Genomic DNA, 15,751 nt, shown 5'->3' on the forward strand with positions numbered 1-15,751 from the left:
TGATCCAAGCCTGGATCTGGAAGAAGGACGATACCTGAAAGCAGAGGGGACCAAGTTCGTGACTACTAGCCAGTAGTCAGTGGGCACCAGGAGGGCACCGGATGGTAGTCACCTCGACTAGGTGAGTGGGCGACGCTGGCTCTGCAGATCTCACGGACCAGGAGGCGTTGTCGGCGACCAGGATGGAGAGGCGAGCTGTCCCACGATGGATGAAGCTGTCGGCGTCGAAGTTACCCAGGATTGGGCAACAAGCCTTGGCTAATTCAAGCCCACGCGGTGGACTCAAAATGGCGTCTTGAGTGGACCAGGAGGGTCCGGGGTGCTCCTCTTCTGGAAGGGAGCAAGGGCCAGTCTGGAGCAACCAGACCAGCAGCAGTGATGTCGTCGGGCGTCGTTCAGAAGGCCACAAGCCAGCGGGCTAGTAGCCAAACAACGCGGTGAGCAGCAAAAAGCAGAAGGGCCCCACGCAGATCGTGGAGATGCTGGGGGGCTGCTCTTCGGTGCTGGAGCTGCTCAGGGTCGGGGCTTCTCGGACCCCAAAGCACTCACCAGGAAATTACTCGGCGGGCTTGCTGTGCAGAAGTCATGCAGTCTTGAAGATGGCCGGTCCCTCGAGGTCTCGTCGCACCCACGGTTCTCAGCTTGGCTGTAGAGGTGGGTAGAGGTCAGAGGTGCCAGGGAAGCCGGTTCTCGTCGAGCTGGGCAGTCGGATTCCGGAGGAAGGACGTGCAGCAGACCGCAGTGTTCTTGATGGTGCCTGCGGATGCAGGGTGACTACTCCTTAGCCACAAGGGAGAAATCTTAGGAAGAAGTCTTGAGTTCCTTTCGTAGAAAGTAGTTTCAGGATTCAAAGATGATCTGATTTGGAAGGGGGCCAGTCCCTACCTTTATCTGGGAAAAGGGGGCTGGCACGCGACTAAGTCCTGCCCTATGGGTGGGACCAGGAGGGGGTGGTTACACCCACTTCCTTGGCGGGCTTTTCCCCAGCACAGGGTCTGGAGTGTCCCTGGAACTGGTTCAAGCCAGCCTATGCACAGTGAGCACCGGGGTGCCACGTGCAGTCACCTTCCTCTGAAGCCCTGCCTACCTACAATACACAAAATCCTGTCTGGGACGGTGCTGGCACCGCCCCTGGCAGGAAACCCTTTGTCCTTATCTCCTGCTCTGGGAGGACTCCCAGCAGCAGGAGGGCAGACTTGTGTCTCGGTGGCAGCATCCATTTTGTGGAGCTGAGGCTCTGTTTGACTTTAACCGGGGTTACAGGTTACATACATGTCGTGTCCCTCTAGAAGGGTGGAATGCTAACCCCGTCGCCAGAATTGGCGAGGGGTTAGTATTCCAATTCGTATGACACCTTACTCGACATGTTTTGATAAAGCGATACCAGAGTTGGCATATAAACGCGAGGATTATAATGCACTTAAGAGTATATGGTATGCGATATCATGGAAACGGCTAAGGGATGGATCCCGAAAGCCGCAGACAGGCTCAGCTCATGCCAGAGCACTATCTCACACGATTCCAAGCACTCTGCCTTCAGGATGGTCAAGGCCTGCCATAGGAGTGACTGATAGGAGATCTGTGTGTCCATTTTAGGGTTAGATATAGGTATACTATATCTAAAGCAAAGGGTGATTACACCACCTTGCCCCAGCTGTCGTGCAGCCAGTTGTGTCAGATTTGGATGGCCAGCCAGGGGTGGCATAATACATGCTGCAGCCCCTGGTAGGCCCTGGGTACACCTATGCCCTGGGTACCTAAGGTACACTGTACAGGGACTGATAAGGTGACTCAGTATCCAATTAGATATGTACCTAGGGTACATGGAATCCATTTTACAGAGAGAGCAGTAGGCCTGAGGTCCTGAATAGCAGGGCCTCAGGTCAACTAAGTCAGAAAACCAGCAAAACACCAGGCAAAAAGTTGGGGGCAACCATAGTCAGGGATCTACCTTCCTACATAACCCCCCCCAAACGAAAGGAGATAAGGCTAGCCTTGCCAGGTAAGCCTATATTGCCTGAGTGGCCATATAAGGAAGTACCAGCACTGGCATGGTTACCCCCTATCTCATGGTCCACTAAGCAATCCCTCACCCTAAGGGTGTCTGAGGGTCTCCACCATAGGGAATCTCTACCTGTGGTGTGTTTTGTCAAAGAAAAAGGCTGGTGCTGAGATGGAGTACTGAAGTGAGGCTCCACCAATTTTGGGCTCAGCTTCCTCCAATTATCATCCACCAAAGAGGCCTTTCTTTCCAAGACTGAGTTGTTTTGCGCTCTCAGGGTCAACCTCTGGCTACCTACAGCTGGAGGTTGGGTCCCTCTGTTTTGCTTACTGGAGGGACAGGTCAGGTCTGGGGCCCTCAGGTCCCAAGTTTGGCTGTGCCCAGCAGTGTCCATCTGGGGGAGGTCCCTAACTAATTTTAAGGGGATCCCTCAGGAGTGTGTTTTATTTTCACTTGGCTAGGACTACTAGCTTCAGTGCCCTTAATCTGTTGATTGGGAGATTCTTTTGGACAGGGGGCCCTTTGGGGTCCAACACTGGCCTCCCTGACCTCTACAGCCCTGGGCTGACTGAGGCAGGGGAGAGAGGGGCAGGTTACCTGCTCCAGACTGGGTCCCATCTTGGAAGGGTCCACTGACATCAGGGGTTCTGCCAGGCTAGGCCTGGCTACCTCTGTGGCAGTTTCTTCACAAGGGGTCAGATCAGTTCCCTGAGGAGGCTGATCTTTTCCTAAAGTCTGGTGGGAGGGAGATTTCTCTTCCTCCTCAATGCTCTCTGTCTGAGTGGAGTGATCCATAGTTTCAGGCTTCACAACACTATCATCTGTCTGAGTTTGAGCTGTGGCCATCACAACTCTCCCAACCTTTTCAGGAGGGGGCTCAGTTTGGGTGTGGGCTGTTACCATGACAGCCTTGACAACCTGTTCTGGGAAGGAAGTTGTCTGAGATTGGGTTGTGACTGGCACAACCCTCCTGACCTGTTCAGGGAGGACATCTTGGACTGGGGCTGTGGCTATCACTGCCCCACTAACCTTACCATGGGTGTTTACCATTTTAGAATGGGTTTCTTGCTCAACTTCAGCCCAGGCTGAGAGCTCTAAATCATTCCCCAGTAGGCAATCTACAGGCAAGTTTGGTGACACTGCCACTCTCTTGTGGCCAGTGACACCTCCCCAGCTGAGATTGACCACTGCCATGGGATGATCTCTCCGTACTCCATCAATATTGGTCACCTGGTATGTGGCACCAGGTAAAAGTTGCCTTGAGGGGACTAGACTCTCAGTCACCATAGTGATGCTAGCCCCTGTATCTCTATAGGCCTCAACTTTTATACCATTGATGAGGGGCTCCTGTCTGTACTTGCCCAAAGTGTTGGGACAAGTTGTGAAGTTGGCAAACCCCATGCCAGTCTCACAGACAAGAGTATCTAAGTCAGGGGACCTGGTTAGGCCAGAGTCCCCAGGAACTCCCAAAGTAAATGCACCCAAATTCTTGGGGGCACTCCCACCACCTGGGGGATTACTACTAGTAGTAACAGGAGGTTTGGGAATGTTACTTGGGGGTATGTTTTCCTTATTGTTATTCTTTGGGCAACTGCTGTCAGTTTTTAAATGACCCACCTGTTTACAGGGATAACAGTAAGGCTTCTTCTGGTTATTGGAAGGATTCTGGGACCCACCCCCCTCAGAGGATTTTTGGGGCCCTGATGTGGTTTGATCTGGAGATTTATTCCCACCCTTCTCTTGAGGCTTGGTTGATTCCTTTTTCTGGTCACCACCTTGGTTCTTGGGCCTAATCCTGGTTCTGACCCATTTGTCTGCCCTCTTACCCAATTCTTGTGGAGAGGTCAGATCAGAGTCTACCAGGTGCTGGTGTAATAACTGGTTCTGACAATTATTTAAGACTTGCTCTCTCATAATAAGATTATATAATCCTGTGAAGTCAGTAACCTTGCTACCCAGTAGCCAGCCTTCCAAAGCCTTAGTGGCACAATCAACAAAGTCAGACCAGTCCTGAGACTGAGTTTTCTGGGTGTCTCTGAACAGCAACCTGTACTGCTCAGTGGTTAAGCCAAACCCATCAACCAGTGCATTTTTCAGGACCTGGTAATCATTAGCATCCTCCACTCTTGTAGTGAGGAGCTTATCTCTACCTTTACCATCAAAGGAGAGCCACAGTATAGCTGCCCACTGACTCTGGGGAATGCACTGCACAGTGCAGGCCCTCTCCAAAGCAGCCATCCATTTCTGGATGTCATGCCCTTGTTTAAAGGGGGGCACTATCTTAGTCAGGTGTTTAGTATCTAAACCCTTCTCTTTTTCTCTTGGGAGATTGCTGCCACCAGTGGGAGCTAACCCACTCATCTGCTGCTCTCTAGCAAATGCAAGCTTTTCTTTGGCCAGGGCAAGTTCTTCCCTTTCAATCCTCAGTCTAGCTTGTCTCATCCTTGCTTCATGCTCTCTTCTCTGAGGAGAAGTCAATCTCCTCTGGGGAGAGTTCCTTCTCCCCTGAGAAGAGGCATTAGAGTGCAGAGATCTAATGGAGTCCCTAGAAGGAGATCTATCTCTCCTAACTCCAAGGTTAGGCCTCATTAGGGTCAGTACTGGGGGTCCCCCAGATCCTTCCCCAAGTAGGTCTAAGTTGGCCCTAGTTAGCCTTCTGACTACCTCAAGACCTTTGTCTACCTCATCCCCAGAGAGTTCCTCTTGATCCTCCTCCTCAACTGCATTAGCAGTGTTGGGGATGTCTGGATCCCCAGAGGTTCCCTCTAAGGCTGGCATATTCTCATGTAACTGAGAAATCTTTCTGGCATCATATGTCTCTAAGAGACCTATCAGAAAGGGAGTGGTGGGGTTAGACCCCTGCTTCAGTTTCCTGGAGACACAGATTTGTCTCATCTCCTGGAAACTGAGAGCTGCATATCTTGAAGTGACCTGTGGAGGGTCAACACTGACCAGGGGAGTCTCAGTAGATTCTCCCTGGGTAGACATGCTTTTCTAGTGAGGTGTAAGTGGTGCACTTACCTACACTATATGTTTGCCTACTGATCCCTTGCTAGAGTTGTAGTTTAGGGTGTGCTAGGCCCTAGGAGCTACAACAGCTGGTTCAGTAGAACTCAGAGTATTCTAAGCTAAGTTATATGTACCTTTAGTACTTATGTGATCTTTCACAAGATATTCTTAGGATATGTGTGGTAAAACAACAGCAAGCTCAAATCCCAACCGCTGCTCACCAATGTGAGAAGTTGGCCTGATGTGCAGTGCTCACTATTCTAGTGATCACTATATATCAGTCCAAACAACCCTTATTGATGATTGGTTGTAAGTCAACCTTATAGACCAGCTATCCTAGTAGCATGGATACGAGCAGTCTAAGGCTAAGACTCTAGAGGGCGTGTTAAGCCAGCTGTTTTACCATCACATTACCCCTTGAACACCCAGTGAAAGGACACCACACAAGTGTTATGAAAATAAACAATGTATTTATTCGAATCACAACAACCCTGTACTCTTTATGAGGACAGGGTGCTAAGCACACAACAAAACTCTTACGAAAATACTTAAGTTAGCACGGTATACACAAATGCCCGAGGGGCACGAAAAACCATATACTTTAAAAGTGGAATGCGAAATTACTAGCAGGTAAGTACAGTACTAATAGGCTTTGGAATCGCTAGGACTTGACTATGGAATCGTTAGATTACTTCTAGGAGACCTAGGGGACTCGGGTGCAGAGTGTGCACTCTCACGCGGGATGCGGGACAAAGTCTATGGAAGCTAGTAAAGTTAAAGTTAGTGTTCACGGGCGAACCCGACCTGGTAGGGAGAAAACGACAGTGGATCCTGACCCTTGGATAGTGAGGCTATGCTGGGACACCGAAGTGCCGAAGTTACCTAGCCCAGGGGCTGCAGCTGCATAGGTCTCAAAAGACGTCGGGAATCCTCGTTGCCGGACCAGGAGCCTGGAAGAAAGATGCTGGCAGGCGACCAGTGAAGATTGTTCGAGTTGATCCAAGCCTGGATCTGGAAGAAGGACGATACCTGAAAGCAGAGGGGACCAAGTTCGTGACTACTAGCCAGTAGTCAGTGGGCACCAGGAGGGCACCGGATGGTAGTCACCTCGACTAGGTGAGTGGGCGACGCTGGCTCTGCAGATCTCACGGACCAGGAGGCGTTGTCGGCGACCAGGATGGAGAGGCGAGCTGTCCCACGATGGATGAAGCTGTCGGCGTCGAAGTTACCCAGGATTGGGCAACAAGCCTTGGCTAATTCAAGCCCACGCGGTGGACTCAAAATGGCGTCTTGAGTGGACCAGGAGGGTCCGGGGTGCTCCTCTTCTGGAAGGGAGCAAGGGCCAGTCTGGAGCAACCAGACCAGCAGCAGTGATGTCGTCGGGCGTCGTTCAGAAGGCCACAAGCCAGCGGGCTAGTAGCCAAACAACGCGGTGAGCAGCAAAAAGCAGAAGGGCCCCACGCAGATCGTGGAGATGCTGGGGGGCTGCTCTTCGGTGCTGGAGCTGCTCAGGGTCGGGGCTTCTCGAACCCCAAAGCACTCACCAGGAAATTACTCGGCGGGCTTGCTGTGCAGAAGTCGTGCAGTCTTGAAGATGGCCGGTCCCTCGAGGTCTCGTCGCACCCACGGTTCTCAGCTTGGCTGTAGAGGTGGGTAGAGGTCAGAGGTGCCAGGGAAGCCGGTTCTCGTCGAGCTGGGCAGTCGGATTCCGGAGGAAGGACGTGCAGCAGACCGCAGTGTTCTTGATGGTGCCTGCGGATGCAGGGTGACTACTCCTTAGCCACAAGGGAGAAATCTTAGGAAGAAGTCTTGAGTTCCTTTCGTAGAAAGTAGTTTCAGGATTCAAAGATGATCTGATTTGGAAGGGGGCCAGTCCCTACCTTTATCTGGGAAAAGGGGGCTGGCACGCGACTAAGTCCTGCCCTATGGGTGGGACCAGGAGGGGGGTGGTTACACCCACTTCCTTGGCGGGCTTTTCCCCAGCACAGGGTCTGGAGTGTCCCTGGAACTGGTTCAAGTCAGCCTATGCACAGTGAGCACCGGGGTGCCACGTGCAGTCACCTTCCTCTGAAGCCCTGCCTACCTACAATACACAAAATCCTGTCTGGGACGGTGCTGGCACCGCCCCTGGCAGGAAACCCTTTGTCCTTATCTCCTGCTCTGGGAGGACTCCCAGCAGCAGGAGGGCAGACTTGTGTCTCGGTGGCAGCATCCATTTTGTGGAGCTGAGGCTCTGTTTGACTTTAGCCGGGGTTACAGGTTACATACATGTCGTGTCCCTCTAGAAGGGTGGAATGCTAACCCCGTCGCCAGAATTGGCGAGGGGTTAGTATTCCAATTCGTATGACACCTTACTCGACATGTTTTGATAAAGCGATACCAGAGTTGGCATATAAACGCGAGGATTATAATGCACTTAAGAGTATATGGTATGCGATATCATGGAAACGGCTAAGGGATGGATCCCGAAAGCCGCAGACAGGCTCAGCTCATGCCAGAGCACTATCTCACACGATTCCAAGCACTCTGCCTTCAGGATGGTCAAGGCCTGCCATAGGAGTGACTGATAGGAGATCTGTGTGTCCATTTTAGGGTTAGATATAGGTATACTATATCTAAAGCAAAGGGTGATTACACCACCTTGCCCCAGCTGTCGTGCAGCCAGTTGTGTCAGATTTGGATGGCCAGCCAGGGGTGGCATAATACATGCTGCAGCCCCTGGTAGGCCCTGGGTACACCTATGCCCTGGGTACCTAAGGTACACTGTACAGGGACTGATAAGGTGACTCAGTATCCAATTAGATATGTACCTAGGGTACATGGAATCCATTTTACAGAGAGAGCAGTAGGCCTGAGGTCCTGAATAGCAGGGCCTCAGGTCAACTAAGTCAGAAAACCAGCAAAACACCAGGCAAAAAGTTGGGGGCAACCATAGTCAGGGATCTACCTTCCTACACCCACCATTTAAATTTAAAAGGTAAAAGAACCATGCCAGCAAATTAGTCCTTTGTGGGCCTGTCTGCGTTGTGCTGTGGGCGTGTGCTGGGGGCGTGACAAACGCTGGGGGCGTGTGGTACGTTCCGCCTTTCATGCCATGTCTCATATCGTGTGCTGTAGCATGTGCTGAGGGCGTGGGCGTGTGCGGGGCGCGGGATTACGGGGAAAAAAAGCGAGCGTTGTGCCCAATATTTCATTGTTTTTTCTTCCCAGGTTCTGTACATTCCAGCTCCGGGTGTCCACCCTGCTCCCTTTAAATACCCTTGCACCCCATAATCATAACCCACCCTTACTCCTTAAAACACCCCAACACCCTTAAACACTAACCCATCTTAACCCTATAAATATACCCTGTACCCCAAAACCCAAACCTATCCCTAAACCCTAAAAATACCCCTGTACCCCAAAACCCAAACCTAGCCCTGAACCCTATAAATACCCCTGTACCTTAAAACCCAAACCTACCCCTGAACCCTAAAAATACCCCTGTACCCCAAAACCCAAACCTAGCCCTGAACCCTTAAAATACCCCTGTACCCCAAAACCCAAACCTACCCCTGAACCCTAAAAATACCCCTGTACCCCAAAACCCAAACCTAGCCCTGAACCATAAAAATAACCCTGTACCCCAAAACCCAAACCTACCCCTGAACCCTAAAAATACCCCTGTACCCCAAACCCAAACCTAGCCCTGAACCCTTAAAATACTCCTGTACCCCAAAACCCAAACCAACACCCTGAACCCTAAAAATACCCCTATACCCAAAACCCAAACCTAGCCCTGAACCCTAAAAATACCCCTGTACCTCAAAACCCATACTTATCCCTAAACCCTAAAACTACCCTTGTACCCCATAACCCAAAACTATATCTGAACCCTTAAACTACACAAACACCCCAACACATATACCTCAGTACCCCAAAACATATACCCCTATACCCATACTTACCTTATCGAAACATTTAAAAAAACCATGCTTTTACCATTCATGCATTTACAACGAATTTCGTTGTAAATGTATGCGTGGTAAAAGCATATAAAATGTAATGCCATGTGTTATACTGGCATTGCGGAGTCATGGTACTTTAGTAATGAAAGTATGCGGAGTGATGGTATGCGGAAAGAAAGTTGCGGAATAATGGGTGTTTACCCTCCCCCGGTAAGTACATTGGTGGCATGGCAGCCCACATCTCCAGCAAAATACTCATAACTTTTCACCAGCGATTTGAAAAATGCACAAGTCTCTCTCATTGATGGCCAGCACAGACATACACTTTTAGACACACCTTCCGCCACAAGTTCTAGAATTGCGAACTTTAGAGCTGGGGAGCTACGTTCGAATCTCGGCATCAGCTCAACATCCTGTGATTCCAGGCAAATTGCTTTGTCTCCCCATGCCTACCACAAATGAATGTGTTCTTCTGTAATGTAAATTGTGCTCATGCCATGTTGTCGAGTTCGCGCTATATAATATTGCAAGGAAAAATAAAGTAGGGAAACTCGAGTTCGCACACTACTGAACGCGAACTCTTAAGTGCATCAGCAGTGCACTGTGAATCGGAGCATTTCACAGGCCTGTCACAGATAAGAAATGCTATCAAAACGAAATCCTACAAAACAATATACTACTGGCCAGCAGCAATTCATACCCGGACAAACGTCGGGACCAGCTGCTAGGGTGCTTATAAATCCCTGATTGATTGATTGATTGATTGAATGTTATCACCAAAGGATCAAAAGCATCCATTAGTCAGTCCATGAGATTCAGCTGAAGTGATCTAACATCTAGGAACTCTGGGAGCTAGCCCCTTCCACCAATGCTTACAGTATGTCAGCTTATGCATTTATTTAGACCATCTTTCTGATAATAATCTGCGGCTTGGAGGAATTCAAGACTTGTAATCCAGCTGGTGTTGCTGTATCCATAATGTACGTAAAGAGGAAGACTAACCCATGCAAGATATGCAGTCTCGTAGTATGTCTTGTCCTCACCTCACACAGCACCTATTATTCACTGTTTGCTCCTTCCTCCGTCATGCAATGAGGCAGAGAGGGACTGGCAAAGCCAACAGATCTTCCTTTTTTGACAGATTTATTGATTTTGTCAACAGTTTTTGCCAATGCTGTTCAGCATCGTTAAAAAAGAGGAAAACACCCTTTTTGTCAACGCTGTGCGGGATTTGAGGGAGACAGCAAGAACACACATGCACTGTTGAGGACTACTGAAAAAGAAAGAAAAAACAATTTCCTAAATGTGAGCAATGGAAGGCTGCAACCCATCCAATCAAATGAATAGTAACAAAGCCATGCTCCAGGGGAAGGACAAACACAGGAAAAGAAAGAGAAGCCATTGAATAAGAAGCAAGCAAATGAGACCATCAACAAAGCCAACCAGTGGTAAGCAATGGGCCCTCCCAAGCACACTAAGTATTGGTATTGTCCACATGAGGTATTTTCGACAGCAGACAGGACAAACAGGAAATGTTAGGCCGGGAGCTACTCAACCATTCCCCTTACAGTAGACAGGATCTCATTTACAATGTAACTGCTTCCAGCCAGGCTCAACAGAAGGGAAACTCTTTGGAAGAAGATGTCAACTGTCGAATAATGCTGATGTTTAAGTTCTTGCTTTCTATTTATCTGAATAATGATGTGCCGTGCTGCCAACTCTGTGCATGCACACCTGGGTTTTCGTTATTTTGGACAGTTGTTTCACATGGTTCTGAGGTTCAATGTTTTGGGGCACTATTTATAAGACTTCACTTCAATGTCAGTTCTCAATTACCTTTTTATGGTGGCTGGTGGGTAGAAGTACGTTGCCTTTGGTCCAGTTGGATTTGTTTATCAAGCATAATATTTGCGACTATAAAGTCTTAGAAGGATAGTTTCGTGGAAGATCTGTCATTTTTCTGGGATTAATCCTTTTGTCATCTTGAGTCTGGCTGTGCAACACCCTCCCCTTGCTCCAGCATTCATAATATTGATTGAGGTACCTCCAAGAGGTGCTCTCTCCACTCAGCCCTATTAATGTGCACATTGGAACTATTGCTAGGTGTGTCTGGTCTCAGGCTTTCACTTCCATATGAACCTTGATGACACTCGGATCCTCATACAATTAAGTAGAGTGATCTAGAGGCCAAAGTGGAAAGATTCCAGCAATGTATGGTGCCAGTGTGGAACCGAAATTGCACTGACTAAAGAACACCACCAAAAAGGCCTGATTGTGGGGAGGTGTGGCCAGGTCTGAATTCTCAGCAGACTAATGCAACCGCTATGGGAATCTCCAAGAACCAGGTTTTCTTAACGGTTCCTCAATTTCTTTGATGATAACTTGAAGATTTAATATTTCACTACCCGCTCCATTGATTAGGAACAACCTTTATTTTGTCAGTGAGCCATCTCCAATTTATTACTGTTACACAGATAGTTAAAATCGTATTTATTGCTTAAGCTAGTTGATACTTGTGACTTACGGCCTGTTTTAGAATTGGACCACGGGACAGGGAGGCACAGCTGGACCCCGTAGGGGCCCGTGGCAAACGCCTCCAGGGTGTGGCAACCCTCGCCCCCAGCGTGATGAAAGCCGCAAAAATGGGGCACGCCAGATAGGTCGCCCCACAAGCCAACCGCTAGCCACCCAATCAGTGAAGGAGGTGGCGAGCAGGCCCGGGTTTCAAAAAGGAGTTGCAAACCCCGATAGGCACTTGCACCCCCAACAGGAATCAGGATCCCACCCATCCACACCAAAAGGAAGCGGGCGTCGCAGCCGCAAGATCAAGGAAAAGGGTAGGCCAAAAAAAATACACAAAGGAAACAGTTACGTTCGTTCGGTATATGAGCTGCTCACACAGTGTCCTTGGGTTGGGGCACTGAGTGAGCGAATAGCAGCACACAGAGAGAGTAGATGAGATGCTCGTACAGGGTCCTTGAGATGCCCCATGGCAGGGCCACTGAGGAGCATGTGAGTGGCCAGCATGGGTCCAGAACAAGAGGAACAGCACTTGCAGCCCGGGCAGGTCCTAACGGATGCCCACAAATTTGGTAGCAATGGAAGCCTGGAACCGAAAACAGAGACCTTGCTTAAAGGGGCACCTCGAATAAGGACAATGCTGTCAAAAGGTCCAACAACAAAGTTTAGAGGGCAATGCACATTGTGAAATTAACATGATGTTTATGAATGACCAACCGAAGGTTGTGAAATGTACCAATCATGTTTAATAAAACTGCGGCCTTTCTATGCACCATATCATGTCGTCACTAGAATGATTATTGGGGAAAGGGACGCAGTGCTAACGGGAGCAGGGCGCAAAGGAGAAGGGGGGGAGACTCGTCCCCTGGGAGAGGTATGGCAGACGAGACTCCATCACAAACATAACGGATATCCCTTCCACCTTATTACAAGAGCATTAAACCTTATGGCATTTGTAATGAGGCCATGGGCATATCATTCATGTTTGTGACTGAGTAACCTGTCTGCTAAGCTCTAAGTGAGACCCTTAGTCCTTTTCTCCAAAATGTCACCTAGGGACATCTCAAGCATCAGTGTTAGCTTTTCTTGCTGTGAGAGATATTTAGAAATACCACACATAGCCTAACAGACTAGCCCATGCCGCGAAATGACTAGTTTCAAGCAATCTGCATGCCTGTACTGCTCCCAGCCCTAAATCTATCCTATTTTAGTAAACAAATCAGCGACACCCTTATGTCGATGTCACTGGGTGAGTGAAGCCAACCTTTTTTCAAAGAAGATTATCTTTTTTGTGATCTAACACAGAAGAAAGGACACATAGTAGGTGTTCTAAGTGCGCTGGTGAATAAACATAGAGTGAGGAGCTTCAAAACATGTTTCCAGTAGCTCAATAACAGCACCCCAGAACCATTATTCATGTGCACCAGCAAGAACATTGCATGATCAAGACAGGCATTTATGTCACAACCACTGATCATAATTACGGAAACAGATGGTGGTAGGCAGATCTCCACACAAATATGGATTCACAAAAAATATATCTACATCCCTAGTCACTACAACTTTAACAAAACGGACGCAGTTGGGAAACGCCATGGACCATGCGCATAAATCGTCTCTGAGCATAGAGGCAAAAGCAATAGACACATTCAATCTTCAAGTATGAAAAGCCAACTTCTATCACCATGAGTGGCTCACTATTCTCCTCACATCACTGGTTTCAGATTCTTGCCACAGGGATTCACAGGCTCTCCAAGAGCTAGGCCATGAGACAAGATCTTTACTTCTCTTTCAAAATCCGTATTTGAGGAAGAAATTGCTGAACCTAGAGGGCCTTCATAAGATTGCAGGAATCTTGCTCTGCAAGGACACGCCTCTCCAATTACTGTTGTAGCCACTCTCAACCTCTATTGCAACACTCTCTAGGTTTGCACAATGTAGATGTCTATAAGCAACCAATCAATCAGAATATTTGTGTCTAAATAGCACTAAATGGTAGAGCACAGATGGAAAAAACCCTCTACAATGTAACAAACACAACAATAAATCATGAATGCACCTGCACCACAGGTTTGTGCAATCACCACAGCACCAAAGGCTACAGAGTTCATGACCCGTCACTTTGCAGCAATACACAGAGAGCAGATAGCCCAAAGGAGGCCAGGCAACATGTATGAGACTGCTCTGAAAATTCAAGGGGCCTCCCCAATGGTGCATTCTTAACACCCAGTCCAAAATTATGTTTTCATTTTTTTAAACATTTGAATAGCACCAAGGCCCATTGTTATTTCACTGTGGCGCGTATGCAATCTGGACGCCCTTTTCTGCAGATATGCAGAGCAATGCCACAACTTAATGAAACACTTATTACTCCGTGCTCACAACCCTCAATATCACACCAGCTAGGGCAAATACTACATTATTCACCAGACCGATCTTTGGAACACACACTCAAATTAGGTCAACCAAACCTGTAACACCATCAACCTTTTCCACAACATTCTTTTCCTGGTCCTCTGCTCTTGCAAGGCAGTTCACTACATTCATCTTGGTTCTGGTATCTTTCAAAGCAATCTACAGCATCAGTAACATTGTCAGTTGCCCTTCGGTCTTGCAAGATGCCGGATCTCATAACCTACCCAACAACTTCTGATTCTGAACTGATGATTATACAAAAGAAATCACCATTACTAGCCCTGAAGTCACAACATGAAGATGACACAGTGACATATCGAAACTTGAGGCGGCCCTCTGCAAAGTACATGGAAGGGGCTCCCCACGCTCCAGACCCAGCCAGGAGCTTTCAAGCCAGGGCCTACCACCCGTGCACAGTGCCAGAGGGGGCCCGAGCACCACCGGGGCTGAGGGGGCTAATGTAACACCACTGATGAAACATCAGAACCATCACAACACACCTACTGACCACTGTCCAGCCAAGGCATTATACCTCCAAAACGGGAATCCTCCTAGGTCATGATAAACCCCAGACCTCCCTTTGGCCTCCTGCTGTGGGGCCATACCCAAACGTGAGAGACCTGATCCTATACTCAGAACTTAACTTGGAGCACCAGAGCTTGTCTACTGTTAAGACCTGTTTTTCCAACCCCGCACTATCAGTCACACTTTTCTTTGTCATTCACTCATATAGTGATGGCGGCTGATACCTTTATACAGGCTATAACCAGTATGTCAAGCTGTAGGTAAGATTGCTAGGCCCTGGAAGGCACTTCCTCCAAGCAAAACCTTTTGTCTCCCAACCTCTGGGCACTAAACCGACCAATAAACAATTTCACTTCCTGGTTGTAAAGTTTCTCAGCACAGTGGGTCCCACCAGTCCAACATATCATTGGCCTCTATGTTGGAAGAGGGGTGTTTCAACACAGATGTAAACCAATGTAAAACAGAAAACAGAAGCCTCAAAGACAATGGAGAAAACTGTACAATGAGTGCAGAAAAGCTGTCTCCAAATGAATACAGGCTATCTCATTACTCTCGCCACAATTCAGATGTCATGTGCCATATAAATGACCTCTTCAAAATACACTGTGAAATGCATAACCCAGATGACGCAGAACACAATTCAGACCTAAAAAGGTCAAAACAGTCTGACCGTAGCAACTTATAGATGCAACACTTTCAACACAAAGTACCTAGGATGCGTCACAATCATAAACAAAACAAGCATTTGCGATGCAATAGGTCTCGCATTAGGAACGTTTGATCTATTGGTATTGTAAATGACAAGTTTTGTATTTATGTGTTGGTTTTGAAAATAGCTAAATTAATAGCTTTGTCATATACAATGCCTATTGTTTTAACTTTCGCAAATGTGACACCTATAGCATTTGTAATGCAATATGTGTTGTATTTATGTGACTTAGATGTATTGATATTACAAATAACAATGGCTTTTATTTTTTTTTAGTAATTAATACTTAAATAAAAGGTATTTGTAATTTATAATGGCAATAGCTTAAACTTTCGTAAATAACTTTTGTGAAGATTATGTTCAGTGTATTTTATTGTGACGAAAATCCAAGAACTGAAGTGCAATATTAACATCTTTTAGTGACATTTGTAATAAAGCATGAAACATTGAGAGAACATATTTGAGCCAGTTGTTGTTGAATGGCTGCACAGATTGATGCTGTGAAGGTGCTGAGTGATGTTGTGGTGGCGGCGAGTGATGATGTGGCGTTCAGTGATGCTGTGGTAGCGCATAGTGATGTTGTGGTGCCCCTGAGTGATGCTGTGGTGGTGCTGAGTGATGCTG

This window comes from Lissotriton helveticus, chromosome 9 (genome assembly GCF_964261635.1).
Source record: "Lissotriton helveticus chromosome 9, aLisHel1.1, whole genome shotgun sequence".
Classification (NCBI taxonomy): domain Eukaryota; kingdom Metazoa; phylum Chordata; class Amphibia; order Caudata; family Salamandridae; genus Lissotriton; species Lissotriton helveticus.